The sequence below is a fragment of the Alligator sinensis genome, unplaced genomic scaffold (genome assembly GCF_000455745.1).
Source record: "Alligator sinensis unplaced genomic scaffold, ASM45574v1 scaffold744_1, whole genome shotgun sequence".
NCBI lineage: Eukaryota > Metazoa > Chordata > Crocodylia > Alligatoridae > Alligator > Alligator sinensis.
This window is the reverse complement of record NW_005842241.1, coordinates 46802-57516: the sequence shown is the minus strand read 5'-3', so window position 1 is coordinate 57516 and position 10715 is coordinate 46802. Positions and strand designations below refer to the sequence as shown.

The 10715-nt window shown below is 48.0% G+C and overlaps 1 protein-coding gene across 2 annotated transcripts in view; it reads right to left on the bottom strand.

Annotated features, from left to right (window-relative positions):
* The window catches only part of GGACT (gamma-glutamylamine cyclotransferase), a 41760-nt gene extending 31456 nt beyond the window's left edge, over positions 1–10304 (bottom strand). The window contains exon 1 of one of the 2 annotated variants that reach the window (XM_006027404.3): positions 10245–10304. The gene's annotated coding sequence lies outside the window, so the exon portion shown is untranslated. The remainder of the gene's footprint in view (positions 1–10244) is intronic. The other variant, XM_025208620.1, reaches the window with a different exon arrangement.
* Between the last annotated feature and the right edge of the window lie 411 nt (positions 10305–10715).

The window sequence follows — 10715 nt, the reverse complement described above, 5'->3', positions numbered from 1 at the left end:
TGGTCACATCCCCCTCCCCCCATCAACTAAGGTGGCACCAGTCACCCATGCTATCCAGAATGGTAAAATACAGACCACGACATACAAGAAACCCACAGACCAACATACGTATCTGCACAGAATCAGCAATCACTTTAAACACACCAAGAAGGCTGTAATATACAGCTAAGCCCTCAGGTATCACTGAATTTGCACTGAGGAGAACTCCCATGATTGTCACCTCACAAATATCATAAAGACTTTCACTCAACAAGGACACTCCTCCAGAGAGATAGATCACACTTTTGAAAGAGCCACCCAGATACCACGTGAGGAATTGCTGCAGTACAGAAGGAAAACCCCCATGAATTGCACACCACTGGTTATAACTGTCACAACCCGAAGGGTGTGATTTTTGTTTTGTGTGCTTCGGCACGGCTAAATTGTTCCCACTAAATTATAGCTTCTTTGCACGGTGGAGTTTTCTGCTGCAAAAGAGAACCCCGGTGCAAGGGAGAATTTCCTGCCAATTTGAAGCTTTCTTTGCAGGGTGCATTCTTTGTTGCAGCACAGAGATGCTTGTTGCAAAGAGTTCCTGCCATTTGTATGCTAATTCGAGCCCCATTATTGGCCAGTTCTAAATTATTCACACGTGGCGGCTAGTGATTGGCTTGCTAGCCATATAAAAGGCTTGAGTGGTTTCCGCCCAAGTTGGAGGACTCCACGAACACCGGGAGGAGGAGACTTCACGCTGTGTGAAGATCTTTAAGCGTTGCGGATCCTTACGGACCCAGCGCATTTCAAGCAGGCAACAGAGGTCTGATCAGCCTCTAGCCTCTCCCCGTCGCCGATAGATTCCTAGACGTATCCCTCCCTGCGCGCGTGTTTAGAGCCCTCAGCCGGATTGGGCTAGAGTTCACGAGTTTAGAACTCTTGTCCGCCTCTCTTCTTTCCTGTCTGTAACCGCAACTCAAGCAAGTTTTCCAGCCTACACCACGACCATCTTTGGTGTAAGTAAACAATCTTTAAAACTACCGCTAAGCGTTTGTGCCTAATTCCAGCTCGTTGTCCTCCCTCTCCGATCTAGCGTGCCCAGGCTGCTGGCCACAGCCTGCGTGCAGCACGAAAAAGGGCTCGGGTCGCTCCCGGCCCGCACAATAACATATCACCTCTCCCTGGAAACTATAAGGAAAATCCTCAAACAATTGCAATCCATACTAGAAAAAGCCCCAGTTCTTAAAGAGATCTTCCCAGAGCCACCCATCCTAGCCTTCAAACAAGCACTGAACCTCACCAACCTCATCACCAGAAGCAAACTTTTTACAGCCCAAAACACACTGAAGGGATCCAGACCATGCTATGCCAATATCAAACCTGCCAGCATATCTCCACCACCCCCACAATTGCTACATCCCACAAAAGAACCATCAGCATTCCTGGAGCTTACAGCTGCATCTCCAGAGATGTTGCATCTCTCATCCAGCGCACCAAATACCCAGTAGAATATATGTAGGAGAGACCAAAAAGCAACTGCATGCCAGAATGAATGCAAACTGGAAATCTATCAAAGACAAGGATACCCAATTACCTGTGGGGGCACATTTCTCACAAGAAAACCACTCTCTCAGTTCTAATCCTCAAAGGGAATTTACAAAAGAGCTTGCGCAGATGAGCCTGTGAACTTCACTTCATCAACCTACTGGATACAAAATTCATGGACTCAATATAGACTGTGCGGGCCCTCTCCCGATCCCATCCTTGTCGCCATGTGCGGGCCGGGAGCGATCCGGGCCCTTTTTGTGCTCTGCGCGGGCTGTGGCCAGCAGCCCGGGCATGCGGGGTCGGAGAGAACGGGTGACACACTAGAATTAGTTACGGACGCGTAATGGTTGATTTAAAGTTTACTTACACCGAAGATGGTCACGGTGTAGGCTGGACAGTTTTCCAGGCACAGCTCCAATTAAATCCTCGTTTGAGGACTACGACAAGCTCTCTCTCTCCCACGGAGTTGTTGAAGCTCCGTGGGTCCGTTTATTCTCTCTCTCACGAAGTTTGCTAGGCTCCGTGGGTCCTTTTGTTCACTCACACGAAGTTTGTTAGGCTCCGTGGGTCCTTTTGTGCACAGGGAAGAGGGATACGTCGAGGATTGCGCTCAGTGACGGGGAGAGGCTAGAGGCTGATCAGACCCCTGTTGCCTGCTTTAAATGCGCTGGGTCCAATAGGCTCCGCAGCGCTTAGAGATCTTCACACAGCGTGAAGTCTCCTCCTCCTGGTGTTCGTGGAGTCCTCCAACTTGGGCGGAAACCACTCAAGCTTCTTATACGGCTAGCAAGCCAATCACTAGCCGCCACGTGTGAATAATTTCACGCAAGCCAATAATGGGGCTCGAATTAGAATACAAATGGCGGGAACTCTTTGCACTGAACATTTCTTAGATGCAAAAAGAAATGCACCATGCAAAGAAAGCTACAAATTGGCGGGAAAGTAATTTAGCAGTGCCAAAGCACACAAAAAAACAAAAATCACAACTTTGGGTTGTGACATAGACATTGGATTTATGACACATTATAACCTGTCTAACATCTGACTTCCCAGGTACCTCTCCATTATTTACCAGCAACATTCATCCCCCACCCCCACCCTGTCTCTCACCCACTGACTCCTCAATTCACTGACTGCCTTTCTTGCATGCATACCAGCCCCTGGCTTCTTTACTATTCATTCCATCCAGGAAAAGCATATGCCAACTGCAGATGCTTCCTCAGCCTGATGAAGGGTATTTGTACCTGAAAGCTGGCAAAGATTTTTTCCAACTATCTGAATTGGCCTAATAAAAGTAGGGGTGCACCAATAGATATTTTTGGGGATGATACTGGTAGCCGATTTTTAAGGAGGCATATTGGCCGACACCGATCTGATTTCCAATACACTGCCCAACAGCTTGTAGAGCAGTGTCCGGCTGGTAAGTCTGTTGTGGTGGAAGGAGAGATGGGGATGGGGGGGGGGAGGGAAGGGGCATGGGGGGTGCAGATTCGAGGCCCCCGCGGTGAGGGAGGGAGTGGGTCTGGGGCAGGCTCTACCCAGCTAGGGAAAGGCACAATATGGAGCTGCTGCTCGTCTGGGGGGTGTAGGGAGGCCCCCCCGCCACTGCGCGCACCCTGGGAGGTCATGGGGGGGCGTGTGCCTCTGGATTTGCATGGGGAGAGGGCAGGCTGCTGCTGCAGCGGTGCTGGGTTTCTCCTGGCAGGGGGGCTGGACCAGGCTGTGGTTGGGGCAGGTGGCAGCTGCACTGGAGGGGGACTATGTGGGGAGGCTGCAACCCACCACAAATTCACCGTAGCCCCCCAACGCCCACTCCCAGCACTGCCACTGCCCACCCCCAGCACAGCCCAGCCCAGCCCCGCACCCCTGCCAGGAAGAGCCCGGAACACCCCTGGCCCCAGCCCATAGTGGCAGCCTGCTCTGCCCCACCCTGCGCAGATCCAGGGGCACATGCCCCCCATGCCCTCCTGGGGTGCATGCAGCAGCAGGAGCTGCTCCCCAGACAAGCTGTGGCTCCATCCCGTGCCCTGCCCCACCCCAGCTGGGCAGCGCCTGCCTGAGCCCCAGCCCCACTCCCTCCCTCATTGCAGGGGCCTCAATCTGCCTCCCTCATACCTCTTCCCTCCCCCCTCCCCTTCCACCACAACAGACATACCACTGGATGTAGCTCTCCAAGCTGCTGCGCTGTGGCTGTGCACATGCACAGGGCATTTATCAGCCACATTAGGCAAAAAAAAAAAAAAAAGGCCGATTTCCGATACAATCAATGTCCTTTATATTGGTGCCGATCCAATATCAGACAGATGTATCAGTGCACCTCTAAATAAAACATCAGATTTGCCCAAAGAACCTTGTCAGCCTCTTCTGCATCATTTCTTACTAGGTTACCTCCCCCACAATGTCCCTGATCCTCCTCTTATTACTGACAAGATCACTCCTGTGTCATGCTGCTGTTACAGGCATTAGGCTCAAGCCCCATGTCACAGGAAGAGCAGCGGGGGCGTCCAAGGCTGAGCCACCCCCTCCCAGCTGTCCAGAGCAGACCCAGGACAGGCAGTCCTGGCTGTGCTCCCAGAGGGAGGGCTGCCTCTAGCCTGACAGGCATGGACCTCTATCCTCCTTGAGAGCAGGTGATGGCAGGCAGGCATCCTCCAGCTGTGACGAAAAGCACAGGTGTTACCAGAGACTGGAGCAGCTCTGTGGAGTACTGATTCCAGTACTGGGTACCGCACTTCAAAAGGGATGTGGCCAGCCTGGAGAGGGTTCAGAGGAAGGCCATCCACTTGGTGAGAGGGCAGCAGGACAGGCCCTATGAGGAGAGACTGAAGGACCTGAACCTGTTCAGCCTCAGCAAGAGGAGGCTGAGGGGGGACCTGGTGGCTGCCTACAAGCTCATCAGGGGGGATCAACAGCAAATAGGCAGAGCTCTTTCTCCCCAGCACCAGTGGTCATAAGCTGATGGAGAATAGGTTTAGGTTGGAGAGCAGAAGGCAAGATTTTTCAGTTAGGGTGGCCAAAATCTGGAACCAACTTCTCAGGGAGATGGTCCTCGCCCCTACCTTGGACATATTCAAGAGGAGGTTGGACGTTCACCTGTCTGTGGTCTTGTGAACCCAGCATTCATTCCTGTCTGTGGCATCCATCCCTGCCTGTGGCAGGGGGTCAGGCTGGATGATCTGTTCAGGTCCCTCCTGACCCTAGCTATTATGAAACTATGACATACTTGTAGAAACCCCTCTTGTTACCCTTCATGTCCCTTGCTAGCTGTGACTCTAATTACACTTTGGCCTTCTTGATTTCATCCCTGCACGCTGAAGCAATACTCTTATACAGGCAATCCTCAACTTACAATGTTTCCAGTTATAACGTTTTGCACTTACAACGTTTATAAATTGACAGCCTGGTTCAACTTTATGATGTCATTTTCAACTTTACAACACTTAATCCGATGCAATGCCATGCCAACAAACACGTTCACCGTGTCGCTCATCTCCCTGGAGAACATCTGTCCAAACTTGCTTGGACACTTTCTTTAAGAAAGCAGACAACTCCAGAAAAACTTGCGGCCAAGACTCCTGAGAAGACTCCAGCCAAGAACCCTTCAAAAAGTCCAGCAGTCACCTCAAAGAAGTACTTCCTAATCAATATGATTGCTATTTACAATATAAATAAATTAATGTAGCTATATTACTCATCTATAATTGATTGAATACAAAATTCTGGGGTATTTTTGGTGAAAATAGGGTATCGGGCCTTGGTTCAGGAACCAATCCCTCATTTATAACATTGTTTCTTATGAGAAAATTGGTTCCGAGTTACAATGTTTGAACTTAAGAAACAGTTTTCAGGAACCAATTGTGTCGTAAGTCTGAGGACTGCCTGTACTCCTCCCTAGTTGTTTGTCCAAGTTCCCACTTCTTATAAACTTCCTCTTTGTGATTTAGCTTTGATCTGCGGGCAACACTCCTACCAATGCAGCCTAGTACACCGTTAGCCTTCTTGGCAACAAGGGCTTACTTTTGGCTCGTATTCAGCGTATTGTCCACTGGAACCCCAGGTCCTTTCTGCACAGCTGCTGCCCAGCCAGTCAGCCTCCAGTCTGTACTGGTGTTCCCTGCTAAGTCAAGCTGGTCTTCTGCCATACTCGCTAGTCTTCCTGCACATTGGGATGGCTTGCTCCTGCACTCTCAGTAAGCACATGGGAGTAACTTGCTTTTCCCAAAGGCTTGAAGGAGGCTGGATACTCAAGAGCTGATGCTAGCTCATGAGGTGACATTAAAGCATGGAGCCTGTCACCTTCCCTTCATCTCACTGGTTCAAATCCAAAACGATCAGAACAATAAAGTCATTACTGCATGACAGCAGTGTTATAATGTGAACTGGTAATTTCAGCTTCATTCAGTAGGGATGCTAGAATGAAGTACATTTTTAATCCTAGATACAGTTGTCCATATAGACACATTGGCAGAGCAATGTTGGAACAGTTTTGATAGCTCATGTGTACCAGGATGCAGATTTGATGGGACTGCAGCTGGTTTGTGGAGCCACATGTAGTGTGATCCCATAAGATCAAAAAGCAGCTTTGGAGAAATGTGACCAAAAGTGGGTGGTATACAGTAAAACTGCAATTTTCACCCAGGGTGCTGTGGTACCCCAGAGTCCCACGAGATCCTTTCAAGAATGCCATGGGCTGCCACTCAATATTAGCACTATTGAGTATGCAACTACCTACATACGATTCACAAGATAAACCTAGACATTTCAAATGGGAATCCATAGTGTCAAGAGTATTTGGACTAATTGTGCGCTTTCTGAGTTCTTTGCAATGGCAGAGTTACTCTATTATTTTGCCATAGTCAAGAAATAAGTGAAAGTTAAGAGCTAACATTTTCTCTGGGGTGCTTTGAGTCTAAAAAGGTTGAGAATCACTGCATCAGAATCATCCCAAAGCCAGTGAGTAATGCAGTATGTTAACACAAAGCCTACAAGATAAAAGACATTACCACTTGGAATTTTTAGTATTTGACACACAAAAGTACCTATTGTAGGGACCTACGTAAATCATGGCAAGACAAAAGGATTTTTGTAGGCCACTCGTGGCACACAAAGCCAATTTTGTGGTCTTTTTGCAGTGAGCCCTCCCCCCCACACTTGCCACTGACAGCCTGAGAGGCTCTGGTGGCCCTGCCTTTCACTGCTGATGGGCCAAAAGACAAATACTGCAGCATTTAAATAGCAAAATCCATTGAAATATCAAATACATTACTGCATTATAAAAAAATCTAAGTATTAAATTTAAATCTAAATATATTATGAATATAAATGTATACACCATATGAATTTAAACTAATATCATCATAATTTATTATTAGCATTCTACAAAAAGTAGAGTACTACTACATAATGTTGACCTTGATAGAAACAATTCATGTTGGTTGTTAAACACTAGTGTCCAGCATCCACTGACAGGTCCAGCTGGTTGGAATGTCAAGGCACCATTTTGCCAAGTTGTAGAGATGTGGAAACTGATCAGAAACAGACTCTTAAAACAGTCACAGTCAAAGGCATGTGGCACTCTTTGACAAAGTTCATGTAAGCAGTATGTTCCTTGTCACAGTCTTCCTGCCATCCAGGGATCGATTTCAGTAGCTGAAGGTCAAAACTGAGAAAAGGCACCTGATTTGGGTAAAAAATGCAAACAGCACTAAAAAAAGGGAGGCAGCCAGTTATTTAAACTGTGGTGGTAGCTACTGTTCATCCTTGTAATACTGGATTCGACTTTGCAGCTATTGCCTAGACCAGTTCTCATCCCCACTGGTTTTCACGATGACAGTTTGAAATTTGTAGTGATGCCTCATCTGACCCAACTTATCAAACCCATCAGCTTGTTGTGTGCTTAGTACATTAAAGCCTGCCAACTTTCAAATCTTGTTAAAAGCTCCTTGTTAGAATGGATCACATTTTCAGCCACAAACTTAACTTGATCTTCAACATTTTGTAAACTATGGCTAGTTTAAACATACACTGTACTGGGTGTTATTTCAAGCTCCTCACACACAAATTGCTGGTAGTATTCATATTCTTTGAGTGGTAACAAACTGCATTAGACCATGAATTCCACCTTGTAAGCACTGGCTCTGGTGGAAGTGACACAGTCACATACAGATTCCCACTTTGATTGGCGATAGACTCCTTGTAACAAGCTTATGGCCTGGGCAATGTTTAAATGCTTTTAAAAAAAAGGAAACCAGGCTATTCACATAAGGAAAACGTGTGCACCATATATTACATGACATGAACAGATGACATGAATGGTGTTGGACATCATTCCATGGAGCACATCACAGAAAGTACACAGTATATGTGCAAAGCTATCAGACAGAAATGCTGAGATATTATTAAAATCTAAGCCATAGTTTACAAAAGCTCTCACTACAGCTCGTGCCGTGGTAGAAAAATTGACAGATGCAAGGTGAACAGGCTCTGTTTGAAAAACAGGCAGGTCGCAGTCTGTCCAGCTCCCAGGTACAAATAAAATGTGCAGAATATAGTTACCTTGGGCATCTGTTGCTTCGTCTGCTACAATTGAGAGCGATTCATATTCTACCAGTGCATATTTTGTAGACTGAACATGCAAACGCAATTACTCCTGGTAGATAATCTTGGTGAAGGTGGTTCACACATGGGAAACTGCTAGCATTTGACATGTTTGTTCAAGTAGTCCCTTAGTTTAGGGTTATAATTTTCTCCAGAAGAATGCTGGCAGCCGTGAATGTTCCCACTAGCACAAATGTAGCCTCTCTTCTTGTCAGACTATTTTCAGGGGCTCTTTTAAAGATTGAGGACATAGTTGCTTGTTTCTTGCTCTGACCTTCAGCCTCTGCAGCAGCTTTTTCCTTTATATGCAATTCGGATTCTAAATGCCAATCAATGCTATTTATCCTAAACACACCCACATTGCACGATGAACAAAAGAATGTACCCCCACCTGCATGCAAAGTTCCTACAGGAAACTGCTTTACATGATCCTGAGCTGAAATGTATTTAACTTTCTTGAATTTTTTTTCACTCATGATTTTCAAACTGCAGCATTAAAAGATGACACTGAAACCCATCTGCTTTGAAGACTGACACCTTCACTTAGTCTATGTCACTAGCTCAGCCTTTCAGTAGCCGTCTCTGAAACCATGTGCTCTATGGCTAAAGGGATTACTCTGCTTTTTGAATACCAGTAAGTTTTTTGGGGATGACAGAGGGGCGTTCCCACACAAAATCTCAGGAATTGCTATTTTTCGCGGTGAATATGGAAGCTGCTGGTTTTTGCAGTTACTGTGAACATTGAGAAACCATGTTTTAAATAAGTCCCTATTTGTAAATGTCTGGGTTTAATCTTGTGAATCAAATGTAGGTGTTTGCACACCTGACAATGCTAATATTGTGCAGCATCCTTAAAATGATCTTATGGCACCCTACGTGAGAACCACTACTATATGCTTATAAGCTTGTTTTTACAGCAAGTGCACACTGTTGACATATAACCAGTTTGCAGTAGACTATAACCCCCAGGTCCTTTTTCACAGCATTAAAGCTTAACACCGTTCCACTAGTTTTGGTGAAGCCACCAAAGAATTAGCAAGCCTATAAGAACAGCTATTATAGCTGTCAAAAACAAATATGCAGTACATGAACAGTCTAGCAATGGTGAGAGTCTTCAAGTATGATGAAAATTTTCACTAACAGAAAGAGGCCTTGACAAGCGCTGAATAAAGTCCTTGGCCCCGCTACATGTCCCCCGGCCAAGTCAAAGTTGGACAGCACTTCTCTAAAGTAAAATCAAACAGTGCCTGTGATGTTAAGAGGGCATTTTGGTCATCTAGCCACCTGGATGATGAATTATCCAGCCACCTGAGAGTTTTTGATAGGTCCTGTTAAGGACAAATGCATCAGTCTAGCTATTCCAGTGTAAATTGGACAAGAGATGAGACAAACTCCCATGCATCGGGACAACAGATTCCTATTTTTGAAGGAGAGATTAAGGACAAGGCAGTCCAAACCCATAAGAGCAATCTCCAACAACTCCCAAGAGCAGAAAATAGCTGGAATGCAGGCAGACACGCTGAAGAGCAAGGGAACTACGCACTCCCACCTCAGGCGTCTCTTGGTTTCTGAAGGATTCTGACCAGCCTCAGGTGTGGGGCACTTCTACACCTGAGGTAATATTTGACACACAGATGAGGTGTGGTAAGGCTTTCTGCAAGAGCTAAAAACAGTCGGCAGGGCTTAGAAATAAATGAGAGGCATTCCCAGGAAGGGGGAACAGGCAGCAAAACAGCAGAGGAGGGGAGAGGTGGAACAAGGAAAGCACAGGAAAAAAAAAGGAGAGAGGGTCATTAACACCACTGGAGAGAGATTAGTAGGAGCGGAGAAGATGACAAGGCACCAAGCCTCCCCCAGCACTGCCTGAAGAGAAACCAGTGCCGCTGCCTCTCCCAGACACTTGGTTTTCATACGTGGAGATGAAACCACGCGCGCCGCGTATTCAAATTTACGGCTGCCAGCCCCTCATTGGTTGACACATAGCACGTGACGTCGCAACCGGCGTGACGTTACACCACGTGACCTGTTCCAGACTAATCGCCGGCGCACAAACGCGCTTCTCTTGCAGCTCTCACACCAGGAAGAGCCATTAATAGCGGCCCCGACCCCACCCTGTCGGCTCTCACCAGCCAGCCTGGCTGCTTCGGAAGCCTCCCCCGCCACAGCTGCCTGCTCCCACCGGCAACTTCCGGGGGCGGGGCTGTGCCGATCCTGGGCACCGCCCCTTTGGCCCCCGAGAGCGCGGGGCGGGGCCGCGCAGCCGCCGCGAGTTGATGACGTTCAGCCGCGCGCTCCCAGGGAGCGGGGCTAGTGGGCTGGGCGGGGTCCCCTCTGGAACTCCCGCGTGTCCCGGGAACCGGTGAGACTGCGCATGCGCGCGGGGCGGGGAATCAGCCACTTCCCGGAGTAAAGACGGGGCGGGGCCGCCGTCGGCAGTGACGTAGCGAGTTCCATTCAGGAAGCGAGACACGGGGGGGGGCTGCCGTGGGGCTACTCCGCGCTTCCGGGATTAGGGGGCCCAGGCCCGGGGCAAGGCGCGGTGCCCTCAGGCTCGCCCCCATCCGCAGTCTTCTTCCGTCTCTTAATTCGCACGAAGC